Raw genomic sequence first — 14,798 nt, 5'->3', positions numbered from 1 at the left:
TTATGATCTCATTGAGTGGCAGACTCAATGGACTGAATAGCCTTCTGCTCATTCATCATATTTCAAGAGTAAAACCTAGAGTCAATGAAATTCTAATTGAATTAAATATGGAAAATCAGCAAGGACATGTTACATTGCTTAACCCAAAGTCAAAGTACAAAAGCAGATTCCACAAAAGCACAGATAGCACATTCTTTGAGATGCCTCTTACTTCCAGACCAAAACGTTGCAACAAAAACTCACTAATGTAGAACCAAGAATACAAATATTCATGCAGCTACTTTCATGATGTGAAATGTCAATGTGATCTGTCACCCGCCAGTGACACAATAAGCAATGCTGCAGTAAGGTCAAGACAGACAATTAGGATGATTATTATTGATCAGTTTGGGTATTCAGAGACAGTGAGGGGGTTCTCAGACAATGTTGAACCTCAAAGCACTTACAATCTGGGATTATGGTTTCCCTCCAGCACTACATTACAAAAGAAGAAGAAATGCTGAGAAATCAAAGGTCGAAAAACATGGCATACGTTTTAGGCAACACAGGAAGAAACCAGAGTGTGTCCAAATTCTGTGACAGAATATAATTTTCATACAACGCTTTCCTTAACATTTGGAAATGAGAAAGTATCTTTCATCAATGTTGTGTATATGGCTGCATTATTTTCTCTCAAACTGTGTTCTGTCATTGCTGTGAACAAAACAAAAAGTGTTCTGGAGAGATAGCAGGAACTGCACATGCTGGAGAATCGGAGTTAACGAGGTGTACAACTGGATGAACACAGCAGGCCAAGCAGCATCAGAGGAGTAGGAAAGCTGACGTTTCGGGCCTAGACCCTTCTTCAGAAACATCAGCTTTCCTACTCCTCTGATGCTGCTTGTCCTGCTGTGTCCATCCAGCTCTCCACCTTGTTGTCTCAGAAACAGTGTTACAGTGATTAGTATGAGTCCTAGCTCTGACCAACTTTTTGTGCGAAAGGTTGAATATTCATCATTCTAGTTCTTGTACTCATTTTGCAGGACCTAAATGCCACAGCACAGTGGCTGAGTGGTTAGCACCACTGCCTTACAGTGACAGGGCCCCAGGATCGATTCCAGTTGTGGACAACTGTCTGTGTGGAGTTTGCGCATTCTCCCCATGACTGTTTGAGTTTCCTCCAGTTACTCCCATTTCTTCCCACACTCTAAAAGATATTGCTGCTACGGGATTGTACGACATAATAAATGTGTTAGTGAGAATGGGGGGAAAAGAGTCCCTTAAGACACAAGGGTAGCCTTGGAGAAAGTCTCAAGGGCAACAAGGTGGTGCAGTGGTTGGCACTACTGCCTCACAGTACCAGGGACCTGGGCTCAATTCCACCCTTGGGTGACTCTTCGTTTACACATTCTCCCCATGTCTGTGAGGGTTTTCGCTAGGTGCTCCAGTTTCCTACCACAGTCCAAAGATGTGCAAATTAGGTGGATTGACCACACTAAATTGTCCATAGCTACCAGGTTTGTTAGCCTTGCAGGGGTAGGTGTGGACCTGTTGGGCTGAATGTTTCTACACTGTAGGGATTCAGTGAACCCTCTTTCTACCGATGTCGTTGGCAGAAATGTGCACAATGAGCTATGTAGGAATCCTGCTCATTGACTGCAGCTCCACCTTCAACACTATTATCCCCTCCAGACTGATCTCAAAACTCTATGACCTAGGTTTCTGCTCTGCCCTCTGCTACTGGATCCTTAACTTTCTGACCCAAAACCACAGTGAAGATAGGTAACTGCCCCTCCTCCACAATAACACTAGTGCCCTCTAAGGATGTTTCCTCAGCCCCCTACTGCACTCCTTGTGCACCCATGACTGTGTTGCCAAATTCCAAATTAACGCCATCTGCAAGTTAACTGACGACACCACTGCAGTGGGATGGATATCTAACAATGAATCAAAATACAGAAGGGAGGCAAAGGGTTTGGTGACGTGGTGCAGAGAACAACCTCTCTCTCGATGTCGGCAAAACTAAAGAACTGATCACTGATTTCAAAAGACAGGAGGAGAACACGCCCTGATGTATATCAATGGAACTGAGGTTGAGAGGGTGGAGCGTGTCAAGTTCCCCGGTATGACGATAATCAACAACCCGTCCTGGACTTTCCACGAAAATACGTTGGTCAAGGCGGCACAACAATGCCTCTCCTTCCTCGGGCGGCTCAGGAAATTTGGCCTGACCAATTTCTACAGATGCACCATTAAAAGCACATTGTCCAAGTGTATAATGGCCTGGTATGGCAACTATTCTGCCCAGGACTGTGAGAAACTACAGAAGCGGGTGTGCACAGCCCAGATCATCACGGAAGCCAACCTCTCATCCAAGGACTCCATTTACATGGCTCACTGCTGCGGAAAGGTAGCCAGCATCACCAAAGACCCATCGCACCTACGTAATGATCTCCTACATCCTCTTCCATCAGGCACCAGGTACAGAAGCCTGAACACATGCACACCAACAGTTTTAGGAACAGCTTCTTCCCAGTTGTTATCAGACTGATAAATAGACTCTCTAACCTGAAATAACGCTGATCTTGCTAACATTGATCTCACTGAGCGCATGCTCTGTTCAATGTAACCTGCATGCCTCTGTCATTTTCATCTGTATATCCTTCGCTTACTATGATCTGCCTGTACCACTCATAAATAAAGATTTTCACTCTACTTTGGTACACGTGACAATAAATCAATCAATTAGTCAACAACCTTAATACAAGTTTGAGGAACAAGACTTCATCATCTGTCTTGTCACTTTCTAGCCTTCTGGTCCAATATTAAGTTCAACCAATTTAGATCAGAACCTACGCTTCCATCTTGCTCCTGTATCCCTTTTTGCATTCAGATGCCTATGTAGCTATTCACACCTCTTCTGGACACAACCTTTGATTTTTTTAAAAAAAATTACCATTGTGTTACCAAGCTTTTGCAAAAAATAATGTTTCGTAACATAATTTCTTCTACCCTCCACCTCATCACAAGCATTCCCTTGAGAATTTTTGGGAGTTTTCCGACCTCCTGTCTACCAGCCGGAAATACCTTACATTTGTGTCTTTCATTTCAGAGAGACTTTTATTACCAAAGCAGTTTTGTCTTACACCCAATGGAACAAACGCAAGAACATGATATTTCAAACAATTGGAATAATTTATACGAGAAGAAAAACATGTCGTGTGGTTGACAAGTCCACTCTTGTGGACTGAATGAGGGTGTACCGCAGGATAATCACCTAATCAATGTATCATTTCCCCTTTGCAGAGAAAACACTGGAAAAATTGAATATACCTGTATGTTTGAACAGATGAAGTACGGGTAAATCGCTGTTTCACTTTACAAGTGTATTTGGGACCTTGCTTGGTGACTGAGGAAATGGTCACTTTGGAATGCTGAAAGGGGATACTGGTGAAGATGCTGGAAGATAATCTGCTGAACGCAGAGGTTGATGGAGGGACAAGCTGAGAATAAGGAGAATTTATGATTCTGGGATAGGTGGAATGGATGAGGGCCGAATTTTGTGAAATGGATCAAAGTGAAAGTTCTGCGAACCATGTTGGGGTCCTTGGTTGTGGAAAAGAGAAAGCATCTCACACGTGCCGGTGCGGTGTGCTCTGCTCATTACAAACAAGCAGTTTTCAGTCGGCCAATCATTATCATATATGACCTATATGTCTGGCATAATACTGGCTGCAAATTTCATAGACAATGTTGGTCAATGCAATGAGGATTATTTTTGGACTGACAACAGCATCCTGCTAGGGGAAAATACCATTCACATAACCACTATACAGCAGCAGCATGAATTACTTGCTTAAGCTCAAACTTTTGAGAAGCTTTGGTTTTCCATGGCAATTTGAGGTAGACCAGGCACTTTTCAGTTCTAAAATTTGAACCATTTGACAATGCACAGTATACACATCAGTCATCTACTTGTGATATCCATTATAGAACATAGAACATAGAACAATACGGCACAGAACAGGCCCTTCGGCCCTCGACGTTGCGCCGACCTGTGAACTAATCTAAGCCCCTCCCCTGACACAATCCCATCATTATCCATATGCTTATCCAAGGACTGTTGAAATGCCCCTAATGTGGCTGAGTTAACTACTTTGGCATGCGGGGCATTCCACGCCCATAGCACTCTCTGAGTAAAGAACCTGCCTCTGACATCTGTCTTAAATCTATCACCCCTCAATTTGTAGCTATGCCCCCTTGTACAAGCTGAAATCATCATCCTCTGAAAAAGACTCTCACTGTCCACAATATCTAATTTTCTGATCATCTTATATGTCTCTATTAAATCCCCCCTTAGCCTCCTTTTCTCCAATGAGAACAGACCCAAGTCTCTCAGCCTTTCTTCATAGGGCCTGTGCTCCAGACCAGGCTGCATCCTGGTAAATCTCCTCTGCACCTTTTCCAATGCTTCAACATCCTTCCTGTCATGGGGCGACCAGAACTGCACGCAATATTCCAAATGAGGCTGCACTAGCATTTTGTACAGTTGGAGCATGACATCATGGCTCCGGAAGTCAATCCCTATAAATCCCGTGACTGTACAAAACGCTAGTCGAGTAGCCTGTATCTCAGTATTCTCCTCGACAACATTGTCGTTTTCCAGAGTGAATACTGTCAAAAAATATTCAATTAGTGCTTCCCCTATCTCCTCTGACTCCACACACAACTTCCCACTACTGTCCTTGATTGGCCCTCATCTTACTCTCGTCATTCTTTTATCTTTTATCTTATTTATCTTCATGATGTACTTTATGAGCAATACCACACATCCCCACATCACTTTAAACCTTTGGAACCTTAACAAGTTGTAGATATCTCCAATTAGCTCACTTCTTCGCTTGAAGCAGAGCAAGGACTAAGTCCTGCACGGTGAAAATGTTAGAAACAACAATGAGCACTGTCCTGCCGAGCCTTACCTAACTTCGTTACTGACCAAACTACCAGCACCCAGTTCAAAGTTGCACAATTGCTCAAGCTTTGCATTTCAGAGAGTGACTATTGTAAACATGGAAGCTAGGAGGAGGGAGGAGGCCAAATGGCTCTTTGAGCCTGCTCCACCATTCTTCATGATCATGACTGATCATCCAACTCAACAGCCTAATCCTGCTTTCTCTCCATAACACTTGATCCCATTCACCCCAAGTGTTATATCTAGCCATATCTTGAATACGTTCAATGTTTTGACATGAACTGCTTGCTTTGGTAATGATTTCCACGGACTCACCATTCTTTGGGTGAAGAAATACCTCCGAAATCGTCTATCCTGAATCCTCATACTGTGACCCCTGGTTCTGGACACACCCACCACTGGGAACTGCATCTATCCTGTCCAGTCCTGTTCGAATTTTATAAGTCACCTCATTCATTTGAATTCCAGCGAGAACAATCCTAACCGAGTCAATCTCTGATCATACATCAGACCTGCCATTCCGGGAAACAGGCTGATAAACATGCGCTGCACTGATAAACTATGAGAGCAACAGCATCCTTCCGCAGAAAAGGAGCACAAAACTGCACACACTATTTTAGGTGCGGCTTCACCAAGGTGCTGCGTAACTGCAACACCACATTCTGGCTTCTGTACTCGAAACCTCTCGGAACGAAGGCCAACAGACCATTTCAGAGACGGGAGGAACTGCCAATGCTGGAGAATCTGAGATAACAAGGTGTGGAGCCGGATGAACACAGCTGGCCAAGCGGTATCAGAGGAGCAGGAAAGATGACGTTTCGGGTTTGGGCCCTTTTTCAGAAATGGGGGAGGGGAACGGGATTCTGAAATAAATAAAGAGAGAAGGGGAGGTGGATAGAAGATGGATAGAGGAGAAGATAGGTGGAGACAGATCAAAGAGGCGGTGCTGGAGCCAGTAAAGGTGAGTGTTGTTGGGGAGTTATGATGGAGGTTCATCAGTCAAGGGAAGACAGACAGGTCAAGGAGGAGGGGATGATGCTGGTAGGTAGGAGGTGGGGTGGAGATTAGGGTGAGAGTTCGGGTTAGGGTTACACCCTAACCCCACCCCACCTCCTACCTACCAGCGTCAGCCCTGCCTCCTTGACCTGTCTGTCTTCCCTTGACTGGTCAACCCCCTTCCTAACATTTGTCTTTACCAGTCTCTTTCTCTTCACGTATCTATAGAAACTCTGTCAGTCTTTATGTTCCCTGTATGCTTACTTTACTGCATTTACCCCTTCTTAATCAATCCCTTGGTCCTTCTTTGCTAAATTCTACTATGCTGCCAATCCTCAAATGTTGTTTCCATGGATCAGATACTATCGCTAATTGCCTTTGTTAAGTCATGGATTGGTCCTCTTACCCATTTTGCTTTCATGCCAGACAGGAATAAACAGTTGTTGTAGTCCGCCCACGTGCTCCTTAAATGTTTGCCATTGCCTATCCACTGTCATCCCTTTAAGCAACTCTTTGTGATCTATCAAGGCTAATTTCATGCCTCATATCTTCAGCTTTCATTATTAAGATGCAGCACCCTGGTCTCCAAGTCAACTCTCACACTCTCCATCTTGATTGAAAAAATTCTATCATGTTGCGGCCACTCATCTCGAAGAAATCTTGCACAGCTAGATTGGCAATGATTCCCTTCTCATTACACAGCACCCAGTCTTAGATGCACTGCTTTCCAGTTGGTTCCTCAACATATTGCTCAAGAAAACCATCCCGTATCCATTCCAGGTCTGTTCTAGTTCTGTTATAAACTAGTAGAGCTCTCAACAATAAATTAGAAGGTTATGGCTTCAAGCTGTAATTTATATTTAAGCATAATTTTTAGGGTAATACTTCAATGAAGTACTGAGGAATTTGGATTGTCGGAGATGCCAGCATTCAGAAGAGGCATTAACTTGAGGCTCCACCTGCTGTTAAGAGCTCAGATCAACTGAAGTCGTGACACACTTTGCCTGGGTAATAAATTCTAGTGACAAACCAGTCCATATCAATAGTGCAAGATAACAAAGTGTGGAGCTGGATGAACACAGCAGGCCAAGCAGCATCTCAGGAGCACAAAAGCTGACGTTTCGGGCCTAGACCCTTCATCAGAGAGGGGCATGGGGAGAGGGAACTGGAATAAATAAGGAGAGAGGGGGAGGCGGACCGAAGATGGATAAAAAAGAAGATAGGTAGACAGGAGTGTACAGGTGGGGAGGTAGGGAGGGGATAGGTCAGTCCAGGGAAGACAGACAGGTCAAGGAGGTGGGATGAGGTTAGTAGGTAGGAAAAGGAGGTGCAGCTTGAGATGGGAGGAAGGGATGGGTGGGAGGAAGAACAAGTTAGGGAAGCAGAAACAGGCTGGGCTGGTTTTGAGATGCAGTTGGGGGAGGGGAAGAACTGGGCTGGTTTTGGGATGCAGTGGGGGAAGGGGAGATTTTGAAGCTAGTGAAGTCCACATTGATACCATTGGGCTGCAGGGTTTCCAAGCGGAATATGAGTTGCTGTTCCAGCAACCTTCGGGTGGCATCATTGTGGCACTGCAGGAGGCCCATGATGGACATGTCGTCTGAGGAATGAGAGGGGTAGTTGAAATGGTTCGCGACTGGGAGGTGCAGTTGTTTGTTGCGAACCAAGCGGAGGTGTTCTGCAAAGTGGTTCCTAAGCCTCTGCTTGGTTTCCCCAATGTAGCGGAGGCCACACCGGGTGCAATGGATACGATATACCACATTGGCAGATGTGCAGGTGAACAAAACGAAAATGAGCTCAAAATTCATACTGGCAAGTAGACCCGCTTGACATTATGAATTGGTGCAGAGCACACTTACATGTTGGAAGCAACTGCGGACACTTGGTTCAATGGTGCTGCCTCCAAATGAAGCTACCTCACCCAGCTGCCGAGGGATCTGGACTGCATCGTGAAGCAAAAGGCTCAGGCTTCGTTGGTCACATAAATCTGTGGGTTCAGCTACTTGTTTGAAGATATCTGCAAAAGTTATCCAGAAGAAAAATACTGACATTCCTAAACTTAAGGGAGGTAGTTGAGAGTTCAATACATCCAATACATCTTCCTCAATTGCCTTGCTTTGTAAATCATCTTAAAACATTATTTTTATGATCTTGATTGGCTATTTGCAAACAACTGTGGAAACAAAAACTTCTGTTTGTTTACAACAATGGACAATGTATGTTGTCTGATTCTCCAAGGAAGTCATTTTGTCAATTTCTTTCTTGATTGTAAATCTCAAACCTCTCTAATAGCTCCTCGTTCATTTCACAGAGGTAATCTTTGTGTGGACCTGGAAAACATCGGCACGGTCCTCAATGAATATTTTGTGTCAATCTTTACAATGGAAAAGGACACTGCAAGTAAGATATCAGGGCAGAGGACCTCGGAGCATCAGAGGTTAAGATACAGGGAGATGCAGCTGGTTGAGCAACTTTAAAAGTGGATACATCTACAGGGCGAACTGAAACGTATACCAGCTAGCGGGGGAAGTGAGGGAGGAGATATCTGGGCCGCTGGCAGCAATTTTCAAACCCTTGTCAATCACACGTGAAGTAATGAAACACTATTAACATTGTCCCACTATTAATAAACGGAGAGAGGAACAGACCAGGAAATTAAAGGCCAGTCAGAATAATCTCAGCACTGGTGAAGCTATAAAGAGGCATTCTTAGGGGTAGAATGTACTTGCAAGAAATAATCAGGGATAAACACTATGGATTTGTTAAGATGAGGTCACATTATGCATTTGATGTGGGCTTAGTAAAGTCCCCCTTGGCAGATTGAGCAAGAAAACAACAGCCATGGGATCAAAGGCAAAGAGGCACACTGGAGCCAAAACTGGCTGTGGCAGAGAGCACAGGGTGATTGATGGTAGAGGGATATCTATTTGACAGGATGTTTGCTTTGAGTGGGGTTGTGCAGGGCTTTCCACAAGGACCCTTGAAATTTGTCAAGTTAATTCATCATTTGGGCTTAAACACAGGATGTATGACTGTATTGCTAGCGAATGGCTAATTTAGTGAGGAGGATATCGATGGAATGGCCATGTAAATAACAGCCATGGGATCAAAGGCAAAGTGGCACACTGGATCCAAAATTGGTTGACAGACAGGAAGAATAAACTTCAGGAGGAGATCAACAGACTGGTCAGCTGAGCACAGCAATTGAACTCAACCAGGAAAAGTGTGAGCTAATGAACTTGGGACGGCGAACAACGCAAGGGATCACACTATGAAGGGTGTAATCCTGGAGATGACTGAAAAAACCAGCTGCCTGGGCTGGGGGTTGTCATGGAATCATATAGTACAGAAGAGGTCCTATGGCCCACTAAGGCTGTACCTCTAAAAATACACTGCAACATATACTAGTCGCATTTTTACACACGAGACCATTCTCTTAAATATTACGACATGTCAACTGCTCATCCAAGTACTTTTCAAAGGTTGTGAGGTTTCCTGTTTCAACTTCCCGCCCAGGCAATGCGCTCCAGACCTTCACCACACTCTGGATGAAAACGATTTTCCTCAAACCTCCTCAATATTCCCGTCTTTCTCTTTAAAATTATGCTCTATTGTTATTGATGCTTTAACTAAGGGGAACAATGCTTTCTATTCAACCCATCTATACCTCTCATAATCTTATATGCCTCTGTCAGGACCTCCATTCACCCACCAAACCTTCTCTGCTTCACAGAAAATAATGTGATTTTTTCCAGTCTTTCTTCACAGCTAAAATGCTCCAACACATGCAACATCCTTTTCATTCCCTCCAGTGCAATTACATCCTTCCTAATGGGTGGTGACCAAAATGCCACACACGACTCCAGCTGTGGCCTAACCAAACTTTTAAACAACTCCAAAGTGACCTTCCCACTCTTACAATTTATGCCACAACTGATAAAGGGAGGTGTCCCATATGTCTTTGTAACAACCCTTACTAGCCTGACCTGACCCCTTCAGGAATTCATGAACAAGCACTCCAGGGTCCCTTTTCTCCTCTAAGCTTCCCAGTGTCCTGCTATGCATTAGAGTGAGATTTTATTATCACATGCATTCAATACAGGGTACAAGAGTACAAAGAAAAGAGTACAAAGTTGCCTTAGACGGTGCCATCTCAGGTACAAAGTACCTTGGTACGCAATTTTAGTTGCAGAAGTAGAAAATTTATCCATCCTTCTTTACTCAGAGTCGTAGGGGAGTGGAATGCAATGCCGGAGAGGGGAGTGGAGTCAGCCTCAATAGGGGCATTTCATCGGCTATTAGACAAGCACATGGATGATAGTATAAGGTAGGGGCGGAGGTTAGATTGACCACAGGATTAGGGTAAAAGTTCGGCACAACATCGTGGGCTGAAGGGCCTGTACTGTGCTGTACCGTTCCATGCTCCATGTGATAAAAATAAATGAATAAGTTAAAAAATTCAGCACTACAGTCTTCTTAGTATAACAGTAGAAGAATAAAAACAAAAGTTTAAAAAGTCAAACATCACTCTCCACTGGAGTCGTACCTGAGGACTGGAGGGAGGCAAATGTAATTCCTCTCTTCAAGAAAGGAAATAGGGAAATCTCCGGCAATTACAGACCAGTAAGTCTCACGTCTGTCGTCTGCAAGGTGTGAGAAAGGATTCTGAGGGATAGGATTTACGACCATCTGGAAGAGCATGGCTTGATCAAATACAGTCAACACGGCTTTGTGAGGGGTAGGTCATGTCTCACAAAACTTATCGAGTTTTTTGAGGATGTGACTAGAAAAGTTGATGAGGGTCGAGCTGTCGATGTGATGTATATGGACTTCAGCAAGGCATTTGATAAGGTTCCCCATGGTAGGCTCATTCAGAAGGTCAGGAGGAATGGGATACAGGGGAACTTAGCTGCTTGGATACAGAATTGGCTGGCCAACAGAAGACAGCGAGTGGTAGTAGAAGGAAAATATTCTGCCTGGAAGTCAGTGGTGAGTGGGGTTCCACAGGGCTCTGTCCTTGGGCCTCTGCTGTTTGTAATTTTTATTAATGACTTGGATGAGGGGATTGAAGGATGGGTCAGCAAGTTTGCAGACGACACAAAGGTCGGAGGTGTCGTTGACAGTGTAGAGGGCTGTTGTAGGCTGCAGCGGGACATTGACAGGATGCAGAGATGGGCTGAGAGGTGGCAGATGGAGTTCAACCTGGATAAATGCGAGGTGATGCATTTTGGAAGGTCGAATTTGAAAGCTGAGTAAAGGATTAAGGATAGGATTCTTGGCAGTGTGGAGGAACAGAGGGATCTTGGTGTGCAGATACATAGATCCCTTAAAATGGCCACCCAAGTGGACAGGGTTGTTAAGAAAGCATATGGTGTTTTGGCTTTCATTAACAGGGAGATTGAGTTTAAGAGTCATGAGATCTTGTTGCAGCTCTATAAAACTTTGGTTAGACCGCACTTGGAATACTGCGTCCAGTTCTGGGCGCCCTATTATAGGAAAGATGTGGATGCTTTGGAGAGGGTTCAGAAGAGGTTTACCAGGATGCTGCCTGGACTGGAGGGCTTATCTTATGAAGAGAGGTTGACTGAGCTCGGTCTCTTTTCATTGGAGTAAAGGAGGAGGAGAGGGGACCTAATTGAGGTATACAAGATAATGAGAGGCATAGATAGAGTTGATAGCCAGAGACTATTTCCCAGGGCAGAAATGGCTAACATGAGGGGTCATAGTTTTAAGCTGGTTGGTGGAAAGTATAGAGGGGATGTCAGAGGCGGGTTCTTTACACAGAGAGTTGTGAGAGCATGGAATGCGTTGCCAGCAGCAGTTGTGGAAGCAAGGTCATTGGGGTCATTTAAGAGACTGCTGGACATGCATATGGTCACAGAAATTTGAGGGTGCATACATGAGGATCAATGGTCGGCACAACATTGTGGGCTGAAGGGCCTGTTCTGTGCTGTACTGTTCTGTTCTGTTCTATGTTCTATTACAGTCCTTTCCTAAGCCACGAGTTTGCAGACACTCTGAACGAGGCTTCCCCCGTGATGGTTTGTATTCCCTGCGCTGGGCTAAAACCCGCCCATCCTTGCCAGTGGACTTCACTGCTGACTGCTGTAGCTGACCTCCATCGGGCACGACAGGCTTTGCCACATTAAGTACTCTCTTATCTTATTCCTTCTTCAGGCTATATCAATCTGCCACTGACCTGCCCATCTGACTGATGACAAGATTGGAGCAGACAAGGGGACCTGGTAAAAGGTGTTTAAGATTTTGAAGGGCATAGAAAGGATAACTGGAAGCTGCTTTTTCCATTAGTTGACATGAACTCACTGACTGAAAGTGTGGCTGATTCAGAAAGTGTCTGAATATTTAAGCAGTATTTAGATAATCACTTGTGTTGCTGTAGGCTCCAGGGCTATGGGTCAAACAATCAAAAAGGAAATAAATGCCATGTGAGTTCAATGTAGACAGATCTTTGTTGAGTAGTGCAGTAACGACAGACCGCACGGCCTCCTCCTGTGCAACAAACATCCATGACTCTACAATTACACAGCTTTTCTTTGAGACATTTCTCCACTTGACTGATTCTTTGTAAATGCAAGGCCGACAAAATAAATCCTTTTATTAAAAGCTTCCATCTCACTGAGAAAGCTTCAGGCCAATTTGATAATCTGCTCTGAAAATTCTGCTCATATTTTGATAGTTATGAAAAATTCTACTATCAGGGCTGTCACAATCCACAACATTCTAAATCAATCAACAATATTCTAGAAAGATGATCATTTGCCTATACAACAAATTTTAACTGATGTTTTTAAAAAATAGAGAAATAAATCTAGATCTGTCAAAAACTAATCAGTTCTTCCTTGGACCATACCTGTACAGACCAGGTTTCAATGAAATATGCCCATTAGTTGTGAGATACATTGTTGATAATAGAACATCAAATGGGGAAAAACATGACCTCACATTAAGTGTTATCACTGCTGCAAGTGAGCAGTAGAGTCATACAGCACTTCTGAATATTTTCCAAGTATTCTAATGATGAAAACATTATTGGTAACAAAAACAGCTGCTAAGATGGTGTCGTTGAGAAGCAATGGCATCAGACAGATGTAGTGCATCATTTATCCAGCAGGAATGCACTGTGCAGATTCTGCAAAGACCACGCTATAACTTAACATTAATAGTGGCAGTGACTAAATAGAGAAATATACTAAGACAGCAAACCTTTTGTTAAACAGTACCCGTGGTACCAGGAATGGGCTGAATAATCAAAAATTCCAGTTGATCAATAGGTCCACACACACAAAAAACACACACTCAATAACAGGAACATAATGCATGGGATATACACATTACTGTTCTCCTTCATTTACAGCATAAATAACTTCAGTAATGATGCAACTTCGCCTTAACTCAAACTTACTGGCAGGGAGCCTTCTCACTTGCACCCTCACCAGACATCACAGAGATGATGAGAATACAGTAAACACCTGGTGTGTAATTTTTGTCAGTTTATTGAGTGGGCTAGTTTGTTAAACAAAGTTTACGTACAGTTAAATCTACAGTTTACATGTGTATCAGCAATGATAGATTTAGTACTGACACTTGTATTTTTTCCTCCAGATGACCCTTGGACAGACACATCAAGCCAATTTTCAAAGAAACACTCTGATTCTTCCACTCCTACCCCTGGAAAAGGAAGTTACAGAATGTCACTGACTGACTTTACTTATTTGAATACAGCATAAGATACATAGAACATAGAACAGTACAGGCCCTTCAGCCCATGATGCTGTGCTGAACTTTTACCCTAAACCTCAGGTCTATCTAACCTCCACCCCTATCTTGTATTATCACCCATATGCCTGTCAAATAGTCACTTAAATGCCCCTGATGAGGTTGACTCCACAACCCACTCCAGCTGAAACAAAGATCTCTTTGAATTGTCATTTGTCAGACATGTATTGAATCAAAAAACAAATTTCTCACTTCCACAGATTTCTACAGCATGTTAATATGATTTGTGAAAGTTAATATTTCACCCTTTTATTTTACAAATACAACTTTAAACAAAATGCTACTGTAAAGAACTTCTACGCTGGTATTTGTGCATATGCCATTTCAGTTTTGTGATCTGTTTCTATGCAACGAGTGATAAATACTTCGATTAAAACGGTTGAGAGCAGTATATGTGAGATTTAATACCATGCTTTATCTGCAGATAGTTCATCTGCAGGTAGTTATTCATGAGGCTCAACTAACATCATGTCTCAGGGGAGCTTGTGACCTCTGGGTTACGTACTGTTTGACCGTTGCCTACTGGTCACTAGTTGAGACGAAAGAGAACTACTAGCTGCTATCCATTTTCAACAAGTGATCATGATAATCTACCTGCATTTCAACGTCCCATCAACATTCAAGAATAATAAAATGTGAGGCTGGATGAACACAGCAGGCCCAGCAGCATCTCAGGAGCACAAAAGCTGACGTTTTGGGCCTAGACCCTTCATCAGAGAGGGGGATGGGGTGAGGGTTCTGGAATAAATAGGGAGAGAGGGGGAGGCGGACCGAAGATGGAGAGAAAAGAAGATAGTTTGTGGAGAGGAGAGTATAGGTGGGGAGGTAGGGAGGGGATAGGTCAGTCCAGGGAAGACGGGCAGGTCAAGGAGGTGGCATGAGGTTAGTAGGTAGGAGATGGAGGTGCAGCTTGGGGTGGGAGGAAGGGATGGGTGAGAGGAAGAACAGGTTAGGGAGGCAGAGACAGGTTGGACTGGTTTTGGGATGCAGTGGGTGGAGCGGAAGAGCTGGGCTGGTTGTGTGGTGCAGTGGGGGGAGGGGACGAACTGGGCTG

The 14,798-nt window shown here is 43.8% G+C and overlaps 1 long non-coding RNA gene across 2 annotated transcripts in view; it reads right to left on the bottom strand.

Annotated features, from left to right (window-relative positions):
• Window positions 1-14,798, bottom strand: part of LOC132209279 (uncharacterized) — a 49,326-nt gene that overhangs the window by 11,712 nt on the left and 22,816 nt on the right. Inside the window, exons 3-4 of one of the 2 annotated variants that reach the window (XR_009445371.1) lie at window positions 13,551-13,636; window positions 7,807-7,964 (exon numbers count right to left, since the gene is read on the bottom strand). This is a non-coding gene — a long non-coding RNA (uncharacterized LOC132209279). The remainder of the gene's footprint in view (window positions 1-7,806; window positions 7,965-13,550; window positions 13,637-14,798) is intronic. The other variant, XR_009445372.1, reaches the window with a different exon arrangement.

The sequence above is a fragment of the Stegostoma tigrinum genome, unplaced genomic scaffold (assembly GCF_030684315.1).
Source record: "Stegostoma tigrinum isolate sSteTig4 unplaced genomic scaffold, sSteTig4.hap1 scaffold_80, whole genome shotgun sequence".
Lineage (NCBI taxonomy): Eukaryota > Metazoa > Chordata > Chondrichthyes > Orectolobiformes > Stegostomatidae > Stegostoma > Stegostoma tigrinum.
The sequence above is the reverse complement of the archived record's forward strand: the minus strand, read 5'-3'. Positions and strand labels throughout refer to the sequence as shown.